The sequence below is a fragment of the Silene latifolia genome, chromosome 4 (genome assembly GCF_048544455.1).
Source record: "Silene latifolia isolate original U9 population chromosome 4, ASM4854445v1, whole genome shotgun sequence".
NCBI classification, from domain to species: domain Eukaryota; kingdom Viridiplantae; phylum Streptophyta; class Magnoliopsida; order Caryophyllales; family Caryophyllaceae; genus Silene; species Silene latifolia.
Genome location: NC_133529.1, coordinates 17,545,580 through 17,557,386, shown reverse-complemented (window position 1 = coordinate 17,557,386; position 11,807 = coordinate 17,545,580). Strand labels below are relative to the sequence as shown.

Genomic DNA, 11,807 nt, shown 5'->3' with positions numbered 1-11,807 from the left:
GCCAGATACACATTATAATACTTCTGGATACACAAGTTCATACTTCCGGATACACATCATATTAATACCAGATACACATGGTTATACTACCGGATACACATATATCCCGTATTAATACCGTATCTACAGTAGTTACAAAATGTATCTGGGGCCTTATCATATGTATCCACCACCTAACCTTGAGTAGCACTGCTCACCACTCACCATTACTACCACAACCATCAGATATCGCCGGCGATATGCACCACCGACCAATACCTGACCACCGCCATCACCACTGTCCCCACCACCATCACCACCGCCCCCCACCACCACCATCCCATAGACAACACTGTCGACATCACCGGCCACCACAAACAGCGTCGTCGATATCACCGGCCACCATATATATCCTTCTTCAACTTCCCGACGCCACCATCAGCCACCACATCCACCATAAAACACGAGACCACCTCTTTAGTCGGCAAATTCGAGATCTAAAATACAAGATCTGGAAAAAAAAATCACCCTACTCCAAGCAATCGTTAACATAATCATCCTCCCTTCTTTGTCCTCGTCACGAAATCGCCACATCATCCTCCTACCGACCCCACTGCGAATCCACAACATTATCCCAAGATCAAAAACACTAACAAATAAAACAATAACAAAAAAAAACAGACTTCAAGGACAAAAAGCACCATCTTGTATTCTGATCTTTGAATCTCCATCATTTGCATTTTCGTTTTCCAGCTCTTTTGGGATTGTATCAGTAGGCATTTTAGAAAAATTCTACAGCTAACTAAGAATGGGGTGTATCACCTAACTGAGCGGCAAGCAGTCAACACCACAGTTAATGTAACAGGATCTGGCTGGCTTCCATATTTTAACATGTCTTGAAAAAATTCAATTGCTTGATTTGGATCTTCATGAGTTAAGTGTTCATATAAAAAACGAGATCTAATAGAGTGAAATCGCCGGAGAAGGAAATCCAAACTCGGAGCTCCGCCGATGCGTAAGCATAAAAAAAATAGAGCAAGAATGTAAGATCTGAAAGTGGGAGAAGGAATGATAAGAGCGATAATAGAGGTGGCGGTATGTGGTGGCCGAACATAAGCCACCGGCGGCGGCGAAGGTGATGGCGTCAGGTTGTTAGGTTGTTTGTTTAGGGTGAGGAAGAAAGTTATGTGAGAGTAGTGTGTTATTGCGTTATCAGGGGGTGGGTATGAAGTAGTTGGGGGAGTTGTGACACCCTTAAATCTAGCCTTAATTAACTACGTAAATTCTACGGAAAAACTGGTAGGATATGTTTGTAATTGGTTCAACTAGCCAAAAACCTGTAATTTCAAAAAAATTTCTAAACCAATCACAACATTTCCAACGTTCCCAAGAGGCGGGTGCCAAAACCTGCAATTGCTAACAATCTAACTTACTTAACACCGCTAAAGGTAAGAAAATATATAATGATACAACCCAAAATAGAAAAGGGAGACATATGTCCCTTCAAATTATATACAAAACCAAAAGTTAAAAGGTTATATACATAACCAAAAGATAAAAGGTTTCTACAAAAGAAAGCCAAACTAGGTCCAAGGTTCCTTGCTCACTAGCTCGTCCCGTGACCCCAACTAAGCATCAACAACCTGACAATCGCATTTTATACAAACACGAAAGCCACAATTCAGTGGGGAGTAACTTCGAGTCCTCCCAGCCACGAATCGTCAAAATTAATGTAACATGTAATGTAACATGTAAACAATATGATAAACCATGTAATTATCATGTAATCTAACCTATGACCCCTAAACTGACCAAACTAAACTATCATGTGAATCATATAATTCAAATAGTAATCCAAACTTTATCAATCAGAACCGCTTACATCTCACCTATTACGATTCATAAAATCACCATACAAGAAAGGGCAATATATCAAAGACAGGCATAAGTTCTTAGTACGGTCAATAGTCACTTTGTAACTCGAGTCTATACCACGAGGTAGGGAAGGTAATCGAACCGGTATCTTGGCTCATCGGTTAATATTAATAAAACATGGCCAAGAGACAACACAACCCTAGCCTAAAATCACAGACCCTAGACATGCGGATACACACCACCGCACCCAAGACCCACAATTTTTCTAAAACAAAGTGAGTACCCTAAGGAGTCCACCAAAGGGTTGGCTAGTACTTAAGGTGACCACTTACTATCAAAATAAGTAACGAGGTCATGCCCCAACTTGGATATAAATCCACTAGTCGAACACAAAGGCTATCAAGCAAAGAACATATACTCGTAAAAGACTATAAAGACCTATCTATGATGAAGGCCGAAATACTCACCTAGGACCTAGTCCCACTAGTCCCAGACTTGAATACTTTAGCCCACACCACCCAAGACTCACCACACAAGTCAAGTAAGACACCCACTTAACCATAAGAGGGCAAAAAGTCCTACTTACCAACATAAATTCTAACATTCTATCATGTGAAAGGCTATATAAATGTCTATTCAACATACAAATCCAACAAAAGATCCTCAATAAGTATTAAATACCAATTTTCAATCAATTGGTCTCCTTGTGACGGGTTACCATTTGTGACGGATATTTTGTGAGATAAAATGGTAACAAAATGGGTTAGTGGAGAAAGGGGACCACATAAATAGTCTTTGCAGAGAGAAAAAAAGTGGGTACATTATGAGGTAAAATGGTATCCGTCATCGACTTGTGACGGATATGTCATGTCTTCAATGAGAATTTGTGATTTTCAATTCTAACAATATTAACCATATTAAAGGCTTGAGGAATCTAGGGCCGTTTCTACAATATAAGAAGCTACTTAAATTCAACTAACTACACATGTGGAATAAAGATATAATAAATGGCCTAAAACAAGAAAAAGGCCGATTATCTAAATTATTCAACCGAATTTTTACCCGCAACCCCACCTCGACGAGTGCAGGTCAAATTGCGGTGACCAATCACTCAATTAATCGACATCGCATCGATCAAAGGGACTAAGGCTCGATTTTGGCACAATCAACAAAACATTACAATTATCGCTATAAAATTCATTTTGAGCCTATTAATTACAATTTCATTTTGTAAACTATCCTAACATGTGATAACTATTAATATAAGCACCATTTTACCATTAACATAATTTTTGTTACTAGTATGCTTCAATTCAAAATACTACCCATTTGTTACTTATACTATTCTAACATTAATTAATCCGAAATGACCAATATTGTACGAAAAACCGCGAAACAACCACGGACCAACCGGGCCAACCCCAAGCCGGCCGTGGGCCGTGATCACGCTGTGCCATCACCCCTACACCACCAATTTTTCCATTTTTGTTTAGAAAAAGACCGTCTGAACACTAAATAATCGTTCCCAATTCAACTTTGTTAATTTAAACTAACAAAAGGCATAATTTAAGCATGCATGCAACAAATTTTAACATGTGAAAACTACTACTCAAACAAAAATCACCAAACATACAAAAATCAAAAACATGTGACGATCTTTCGTCGAGTAACTCGAAATATGTTACCTTAAGCTAGAAAAAGAGAAATTAGCACCTCAAAACCCAAATCCTAACAACAACTAGCCGCTATCCTCTACAATAGGCGAGTCCCCGAACTCGTCCTCCAATTCTTCACCTAAATAAACAATTAAAACACAAAGATAAGTATATAAAACCGAATTTCCGAAATTTCATCTTAAAACAACTTCAAGAAAACTGAAATTAAATTATACCAAGTTGTAGATCTCGTCGAGGGGATTCCGGAAAGGTAAATTTCGTGAAAATCCGATAAGAAACGAAGAAATTATGGCCAAAACAGCTTGATTTTTGGTTGAAATGTGTTTGGTTTTGTTTTTTAGAGGTTGAAGATGAAGTTAAGAACAAAAATCAGAAAAAAAAAAAAGAAAGAAAAGGGGAAGGGGAGCCGGGTAAGGGAGAAAGGAAAGGAGGAGAGCGGGTTTGAGTCGGGATTTTTCGAGTCGGTTTTGACTCGATTCGATAATAATTAAAACTGTAAGTCAAATGCAAATTCCGACAAGACCAAAGTTTTTAAACACGAGATTACAAGAAAATTGAGTATTCATACGACCCATTTCCAATTTCGTTTACCCAACGTTCAAAAGAATTGTCATTTTCCCCCCGATACGCCCTTATTTCGAAATAAAAAGTTTTACACGGTTTAAACTATTTTTAAACATTTCGAAACTATCAAAATAAATACTTTTCTTCAAAATATAATAAAATTATATTTCTTTGAATTATTTTTACTTTAATTACTTTAAACATCAAATTTTATTTGATTAATAAATTATTTTCGAAATATATTACCGGTCCGAAATTACGGGGCGTTACAATCACCCCTCCTTTTAAAAAGTTTCGCCCTCGAAACTTAGAAGGAGAAATTATAGTTATAAGAAAATATAGGTATCTTCTCAATGAAACGGTGATACTCTTGTTGATCAGACAAGAACATCCATATTCATATCAAGATATAAAAATATTTCTACACCAATAAATGAGAAAACCCATTATTGGGACGTCACCAACAACGAGATTCAACATTCACTAATGTTAAAACCATTGAAAATCATACAAGCATTTTCAAATTTTTAGTTTAAAATTCTATAATAAGAACAATATCTTTACTAATTATGATTAAATAAGGCTTAGTAACTCGGGAAAAGAGTAAGAAAAGGAATCATTACACAAAACGAGAAATAGCTTAGATATCCAATCGAACACTAGGGTTGAAAGAGAGTGAGAAATCATGTTCAAATGTTATAGAAAAAGGTCAATTTGTAAATTTACTCCAAGTAAATGAACCAAAAGTTTACTCAAACTATATAGAATCTATGCAAGATGGAAAACAACTCGGAAATGAGAAGTGCAAGTCGCGATAGGGAACTCACACCCAACAGACAAGAAGGAATTGAACTTTTACAGGTGGAATTTTTGGATGAAGTCAATAAAGATGTCAACGAACAAGACGCTTTACTCAAGAGGTCAAATGAGTTCCATAAAGGCGAGCACAACGGAACAAGCCAGAATAGCAAGAATGACAATTGTCGGAGATCGGAATTAGGAAGATCGGTACATCGAGAAAGGTTCACTCAATTATCCAACCACAGAGTCATCCTACTAGGTCCTCCGAACATCAATAGGGCAACAACCAGATGCCACACTAATCCAAAGAGCCCTCTGAACCACTCCTCGACAAGTCTACTCATAAGCTAATCCTTGAGACAATCCTATCCTCTACAATTATAACTTAACAGTTTCCCAATCAAAATGTTTCCACCAGTATTCTCCATCAAACAAACGCAAAATCCAAAGTCGAAACTAGTAACAATATTATACCCTTACCAAGATTCCATATTCTCAAACGCATTCATGCTTGAAACCAACCCACAAGCAATAAGTTGCACTATCTAATCCATAATTAGCACTAACTATAAGATAAATGGGTTCATCACACAAATCATCTGATCGGTTTACTCAAGGTTCACTATCCTACTTCCCAACAATATTCCAATTCCAATAGAAAGATTCCTCAAAGGATTAAATATAAGGTCCAAATTTACAATAACAATCCACAGACTTAACTATCAATCCCCAATTCCGTAAAGTAAGGATCAAATGACAAACGACAATCCCCGAACGACGATGCCCAAAACAAATCCAAAATAACCATAGAAATACTCCACCCAGGTAAACTAATCCCATTAGTCTCATCATCAAATTGAAACCAAAGTGGGTTTTATACCACCAAAACACGCGAACCTTATCTCGCAAGGAGACTACATCATTGCCATCATAAGAATTCCATCAAAAATCTAGCTCTCATATCGCAGGGTCAAATACAGACACAAACTCCTACACTAATTCCCGACAAAAATCAAAATACAAAAATCCTCAAATCATATCCCACTAACTCTGTAAACATGGTCAACAAGGTACCAACTATACTAAGTAGATAAGGAGTTATAACGGAATAGAGAAACGGTAAAAAAATTTCGAAGGATGCATGAGCATGACAAGTTAGGAAACTAAGGAGTCGGACCGTAAAAATAACGGTTGACAGAAATAAGAGGTACTCGAGTTAAGAAGATATTTCGGGCAAGAAGAAGATACGTAAACTTCGGCATAAAAACAGGGTTCAACAAATGCTAAAGAAAAGGAGAGGAGAACAACAGCGGCATAATGAAAGGGTTACCGCTTAACCCAAACACTCCTCAAAGCTTATGATTGCTATGATAAAGTTACATCACTAAGGTGCTCAACAAAGACTCAAAAGTCTACCATATCATAGGATTAACAAGGACTCACAATGGTAGGTTTTCCTCAACTCAATTGGTTCCAAGAGCCAAAATCAATTCACCACACAAATTCATTTGTTACCATCCAAGTCCCAAGGTATCTCCTTTACAATTCTCGTCATCGAACTTCACTTGCTATGTCATCCCCAAGTACCATGGCTTGTTTACTCCCTCATCTCACCACTTAATACTTCTAGTCTCCGATACCATGAATTAGAATCGCATCTTTGAACTCACGAACTACATCGAACAACTTTCCACCAAAATTCCCAAATTCAGATATGATTAATAAAGTCAACAAGGGCTACTCTATACTAAATTTGGTCAACTCAAAAGGTTTAACAAACTAACTAATTCCAAAGTACGATACCAAACCATTAAGCAACGTCAAGGTCCTATTGTATTCCTTTCAAGGCCTATAAGGATTAGGGCTAACTATCATTCCTTTAATTCTCCATAAGAAACATCGAGACTCTCAAATGAAGTAGCTCAGGTTCATTCCATCTTATGTGCTAAGGTAGTACCCATGCTCAATCATCTATAACAAATAAGCTCGCAATAGACAGAAATCCAAAGGTATTCCTCAACTCACTAGGCTCTCATATCATGCACAACTAACAAGTCTAGCCAAAGGATCCCAAGTTATATTCTCCTATACCACTCAAACCTTAACCAATCAATTTCTCAACTCGTTCACGCCCTCCAATGATACATTCTCTCAAAACCGGGTTCTCTTGAACAAGGGAACTATCCTATGGAATAAAAGGAAGATGTCCACATGGGCTTTATTATAAGAAGAAAACGAACCTAAGATGAATCGGGAGAAGGAATTGAAAGGTAGTTACCAAGGCGAGAGAAGAGGAATTTGAAAGACGAATAAACAACGAGATTGGAAAACTAAGGTAAGATTGCATTATCTACATCTATTCGAGAGCCATCTTACAAAAGAGAAAATCAATTAGTACCTAACAATTAGCAATCACAAACAGACTACCACATAAAATCCTAAATCTACCCATCCTACCCTTCTCTCAAGTTTATTATTTAAAGGTCAAGTGATTTTTAAGTGGGGTGCACAAACGTGCGTCGGGAGCAATTGGCTCTGATACCAACTGTGACACCCTTAAATCTAGCCTTAATTAACTACGTAAATTCTACGGAAAAACTGGTAGGATATGTTTGTAATTGGTTCAACTAGCCAAAAACCTGTAATTTCAAAAAAAATTTTAAACCAATCACAACATTTCCAACGTTCCCAAGAGGCGGGTGCCAAAACCTGCAATTGCTAACAATCTAACTTACTTAACACCGCTAAAGGTAAGAAAATACATAATGATACAACCCAAAATAGAAAAGGGAGACATATGTCCCTTCAAATTATATACAAAACCAAAAGTTAAAAGGTTATATACATAACCAAAAGATAAAAGGTTTCTACAAAAGAAAGCCAAACTAGGTCCAAGGTTCCTTGCTCACTAGCTCGTCTGTGACCCCAACTAAGCATCAACAACCTCAAATCGCATTTTATACAAACACGAAAGCCACAATTCAGTGGGGAGTAACTTCGAGTCCTCCCAGCCACGAATCGTCAAAATTAATGTAACATGTAATGTAACATGTAAACAATATGATAAACCATGTAATTATCATGTAATCTAACCTATGACCCCTAAACTGACCAAACTAAACTATCATGTGAATCATATAATTCAAATAGTAATCCAAACTTTATCAACTGTAACCGGCTTACATCTCACCTATTACAGTTCATAAAATCACCATACAAGAAAGGGCAATATATCAAAGACAGGCATAAGTTCTTAGTACGGTCAATAGTCACTTTGTAACTCGAGTCTATACCACGAGGTAGGGAAGGTAATCGAACCGGTATCTTGGCTCAGCGGTTAATATTAATAAAACATGGCCAAGAGACAACACAACCCTAGCCTAAAATCTGCGCAGACCTAGACATGCGGATACACACCACCGCACCCAAGACCCACAATTTTTCTAAAACAAAGTGAGTACCCTAAGGAGTCCACCAAAGGGTTGGCTAGTACTTAAGCTGACCACTTACTATCAAAATAAGTAACTGAGGTCATGCCCCAACTTGGATATAAATCCACTAGTCAGGAACACAAAGGCTATCAAGCAGTGAACATATACTCGTCAAAGACTATAAAGACCTATCTATGATGAAGGCCGAAATACTCACCTAGGACCTAGTCCCAGCTAGTCCCAGCTTGAATACTTTAGCCCACACCACCCAAGACTCACCACACAAGTCAAGTAAGACACCCACTTAACCATAAGAGGGCAAAAAGTCCTACTTACCAACATAAATTCTAACATTCTATCATGTGAAAGGCTATATAAATGTCTATTCAACATACAAATCCAACAGTATCCTCAATAAGTATTAAATACCAATTTTCAATCAATTGGTCTCCCTTGTGACGGGTTACCATTTGTGACGGATATTTTGTGAGATAAAATGGTAACAAAATGGGTTAGTGGAGAAAGGGGACCACATAAATAGTGCTGCAGAGAGAGAAAAAGTGGGTACATTATGAGGTAAAATGGTATCCGTCATCAGCTTGTGACGGATATGTCATGTCTTCAATGAGAATTTGTGATTTTCAATTCTAACAATATTAACCATATAAAGGCTTCAGGGAATCTAGGGCCGTTTCTACAATATAAGAAGCTACTTAAATTCAACTAACTACACATGTGGAATAAAGATATAATAAATGGCCTAAAACAAGAAAAAGGCCGATTATCTAAATTATTCAACCGAATTTTTACCCGCAACCCCAGCCCTGCGACAGGTACAGGTCAAATTGCGGCTGACCAATCACTCAATTAACTGACATCGCATCAGTCAAAGGGACTAAGGCTCAGTTTTCGGCACAATCAACAAAACATTACAATTATCGCTATAAAATTCATTTTGAGCCTATTAATTACAATTTCATTTTGTAAACTATCCTAACATGTGATAACTATTAATATAAGCACCATTTTACCATTAACATAATTTTTGTTACTATTATGCTTCAATTCAAAATACTACTCATTTGTTACTTATACTATTCTAACATTAATTAATCCGAAATGACCAATATTGTACGAAAAACCGCGAAACAAGCACGGACCAACCCGGGCCAACCCCAAGGCCGGCCGTGGGCTGCTGCCTTGCCGTCACCCCCCTACACCACCAATTTTTCCATTTTTGTTTAGAAAAAGACCGTCCAACACTAATTAATCGTTCCCAATTCAACTTTGTTAATTTAAACTAACAAAAGGCATAATTTAAGCATGCATGCAACAAATTTTAACATGTGAAAACTACTACTCAAACAAAAATCACCAAACATACAAAAATCAAAAACATGTGACGATCTTTCGTCGAGTAACTCGAAATATGTTACCTTAAGCTAGAAAAAGAGCAATTAGCACCTCAAAACCCAAACCCTAACAACAACTAGCCGCTATCCTCTACAATAGGCGAGTCCCCGAACTCGTCCTCCAATTCTTCACCTAAATAAACAATTAAAACACAAAGATAAGTATATAAAACCGAATTTCCGAAATTTCATCTTAAAACAACTTCAAGAAAACTGAAATTAAATTATACCAAGTTGTAGATCTTGTCGAGGGGATTCCGGAAAGGTAAATTTCGTGAAAATCCGATAAGAAACGAAGAAATTATGGCCAAAACAGCTTGATTTTTGGTTGAAATGTGTTTGGTTTTGTTTTTTTAGAGGTTGAAGATGAAGTTAAGAACAAAAATCAGAAAAAAAAAGAAAGAAAAGGGGAAGGGGAGCCGGGTAAGGGAGAAAGGAAAGGAGGAGAGCGGGTTTGAGTCGGGATTTTTCGAGTCGGTTTTGACTCGATTCGATAATAATTAAAACCGTAAGTCAAATGCAAATTCCGACAAGACCAAAGTTTTTAAACACGAGATTACAAGAAAATTGAGTATTCATACGACCCATTTCCAATTTCGTTTACCCAACGTTCAAAAGAATTGTCATTTTCTCCCCGATACGCCCTTATTTCGAAATAAAAAGTTTTACACGGTTTAAACTATTTTTAAACATTTCGAAACTATCAAAATAAATACTTTTCTTCAAAATATAATAAAATTATATTTCTTTGAATTATTTTTACTTTAATTACTTTAAACATCAAATTTTATTTGATTAATAAATTATTTTCGAAATATATTATCGGTCCGAAATTACGGGGCGTTACAGGAGTGGGTTGTTGTCGGTGGTGACGTTCGTCGTCGGCGGTGACAGATGTCAGGTGGGGTGATGCTGAGATGAAACGGGGAGAGAGAATTAGTGGGTTTGTTTTAGAATGAGAGTGAGTAATTTTGGGTTTGTTTTATAATGAATCCGGTTGATCACTAAAGTAAATTTAGTGGTTTCTTCTTAGTTCGTACGGTTCGTAACTTATTTTAGTTCGTACGGATCCCGATTCTATATATATATATATATATATATATATATATATATATATATATATATATATATATATATATATATATATATATATATATATATATACTAGTTGAAAAGCCCGTGCGATGCACGGGGCTCTCATTAGGGTCATCTGTATAAATATATTCTATAGTTGATAAAAAAAAGTTCAATTATGTTTAAATCATTGATAAACAAAAGTTCGTGGTTGGTATAGTTGATCAATGAACTATTAGTGCTTTTGCATAGGAGTTTTGTCATTTAGTAGTTATTAATTCAGTTGTAAAACATCAAGAAATATGGTAAGAGTATGTAATTAGTTTTTCCATTATTGTTATAGGTACCACTGGTGTTAATTAAATAAAAAACATTATCTCCAGCTCACCAAATGAATCGCCCTTAATAATTGAGACAGGCCTTTATGAATTTTGCAAATTATTTTAAACTATAACAACTACGTAAAACTAAATGATTTTACGTAAAGTAACAAGTATCATAATTATCTATGTTTAGTGTGTTTAGAGCAATGTTAGATCTCCTATAGCAAAAGTTTTCCTCGATTATCTACAATTAATTAAGAGAGTGTTTTGCTCTTTATATACCTTCTCGTAAAATCAAAACCATACTAAATTCCAATAAAATTAGTAGTCTCTAAACAACAGTACAAAAATATATGTGATTCTGTTACATAGAATGCAAGAGACTCCTATTAGGATCATCTTTAACAATATGCATATTGAATGTTCTAAGAATTTGTTGAACAACAAATTGCAAACATTGGTTTACATTGGCATGCTTTGATAGTAGAAGTCAATTAAGTTGATAAAAAAAATCCAACAATCTTGAAAATCGGAACACAAAAAACTTTTGGGTTGATTATTGATGGTGAAGGAAATGTAGATTCATATACATACTAACATACTCATATATGTCTAATTAATTTGTCATAAAATTAAAACGGATTTTATGCATGCAAACAAAATATAAATAGA

General features: G+C 36.1%; 1 long non-coding RNA gene across 1 annotated transcript; it reads right to left on the bottom strand.

Annotated features, from left to right (window-relative positions):
- Positions 1–7,504: 7,504 nt before the first annotated feature.
- On the bottom strand, positions 7,505–9,866 carry LOC141652122 (uncharacterized). The gene is made up of 2 exons (XR_012546980.1): positions 9,763–9,866; positions 7,505–7,839 (listed from the first exon to the last, which is right to left on the bottom strand). It is a non-coding gene; the product is annotated as an uncharacterized LOC141652122 (long non-coding RNA).
- Positions 9,867–11,807: the final 1,941 nt, after the last annotated feature.